Source organism: Dreissena polymorpha, chromosome 11 (genome assembly GCF_020536995.1).
Source record: "Dreissena polymorpha isolate Duluth1 chromosome 11, UMN_Dpol_1.0, whole genome shotgun sequence".
NCBI classification, from domain to species: domain Eukaryota; kingdom Metazoa; phylum Mollusca; class Bivalvia; order Myida; family Dreissenidae; genus Dreissena; species Dreissena polymorpha.
Window position 1 is genome coordinate 72489394 of NC_068365.1, and position 565 is coordinate 72489958.

Below are 565 nucleotides of genomic sequence, written 5' to 3' on the forward strand. Positions count from 1 at the left end.
GAGTTATAGGTTTTAAAAGCTTTTCAGTTACATTCTAGCTTGACCTGTACCGGAAATGCCAAGCAGTGGGCCACCATTCTATTCATAGATGGTGACGTCACTACGTTATTGTCAGTAAGACCGGTGTGACACAATGGATACACTGTGGATACACGCCACTAAATTACCAAGCTCAAATCATTGTCTTCCTAAAAGGTCCGCGAAAGTAGAAATTGTTGTTATCGGCAAACCGTACACAAAGCACCGGGTCTGTTATGTTGCATCGTTATCACAACAATGTGAACATGTGTCGAATTACGTTAAGAGAAAAGCTGCATATATTTGTTTTTGAAAATATTTGTTAAAACATGGATTTTATACGTAAATTTGTAACGATTAAAAAAATTCATCATGCATATCATATGCCACAAATATGTGTCTTATGGACAGGATTTGCGCAGAAAAATACAATTTATTTAACTCCAAAAATGAAAAAAAATGTCCAATTAATAAATTATAGAAACGTAACCTCACTTTAATGAATTTCATTCCAACCCACAAGACATCAAGGTTAGTTCGCGTTCAA